The sequence below is a fragment of the Alosa sapidissima genome, chromosome 9 (assembly GCF_018492685.1).
Source record: "Alosa sapidissima isolate fAloSap1 chromosome 9, fAloSap1.pri, whole genome shotgun sequence".
Classification (NCBI taxonomy): Eukaryota; Metazoa; Chordata; class Actinopteri; order Clupeiformes; family Clupeidae; genus Alosa; species Alosa sapidissima.
The window spans coordinates 28,284,897-28,286,035 of record NC_055965.1 but is presented as its reverse complement, the minus strand read 5'-3'; the positions used below and the strand labels follow the sequence as shown (position 1 = coordinate 28,286,035).

General features: G+C 41.8%; 1 protein-coding gene across 1 annotated transcript in view; it reads left to right on the top strand.

The window, feature by feature from the left end:
* si:ch73-173h19.3 (uncharacterized protein LOC563864 homolog) overlaps nt 1-1,139 on the top strand; it is a 39,790-nt gene that overhangs the window by 32,830 nt on the left and 5,821 nt on the right.

The window sequence follows — 1,139 nt, the reverse complement described above, 5'->3', positions numbered from 1 at the left end:
ATACAAAAGAAGAGACTTTATACATTATTATCAAATGACCAGAGAGAGAGAGAGAGAGAGAGATAGGGGGAGGGAGAAAGTGGGGGAGGGAGCGAGAGAGAGAGAGGGAGTGGGGGGAGGGGGAGAGAGTGGGTGGTGGGAGGCACGGAACGAGAGAGGTAAAGAAATTAGGAAGACGGAGAGAGAGAGATAAAGACACGAGTAAGATGGAGAGAGTAAGAAAGACTGGGAGTGGACTGAGAACAGAGGAATGTTTGTTATATGCTACAGGTTCTTATTACAGTTATAATTCAAACAGACAAAACAGCACACACAATAGGAGACTGAATTTAAATCTGAAAACGGCTTCCATTACCACAAACCACAAGTCAAGACATAAAGAATACAAGACAAAGACATAAAGAATACACAAAAGCAAAACAAGAAAGAGAGAGAGAGCGAGACAGAGAGAGAGAGAGAGAGAGAGAGAGAGAGAGACATAGATCAGACAAAATACACAGACAGGGACACAGACAGTGAGAGGTCGACTTTACATTTTCTTATAACAAGTAAAAATGAAAAACATTAAAGGTGAAATCAAAACAATATACAAGGTGTGGCAAAGCAAACAGATAAGAACGAAACAGAATGGGAGAAGCATCACAGAATCAGTGTGTGTGTGTGTGTGAGAGAGAGAGAAAGAGGAGAGAGACAGAGAGAGAGAGAGGGATGCACATCTTTGTCATATTGTACTCCATGTATTCTGTATGTAGTCCTTATATGTTTAAGTGTTCTGCTTTGGCAATGCAAATGGCAAAAAAAAAAACATACTTCTCAAATAACAGCTTATCATCAGAAGTAACTGAAAAGAGACAGACCATAGATAGAGAGAGAGAAAGAGAGAGAGGAGATGAAAAGAGAGACAGAGTGTGTTTTCATTTAAGTCCACCTGGCCGTGCCACCTGCGAGACACAGATAAAGGAGCTATCTCTCAAACGACCCCTATGTTTTAAGACCCCCATCACACTCCTGATTGTGTGTGTGTGCGTGTGCGGAGGCCTTCTTTGTTCATTTTTTTTCTTCTTATTATTTGTTGACACAGAGTGGGGGGTAGAGAGAGAGAGAGGACAGAACTGTGTGTGTGTGTGTGTGTGTGTGTG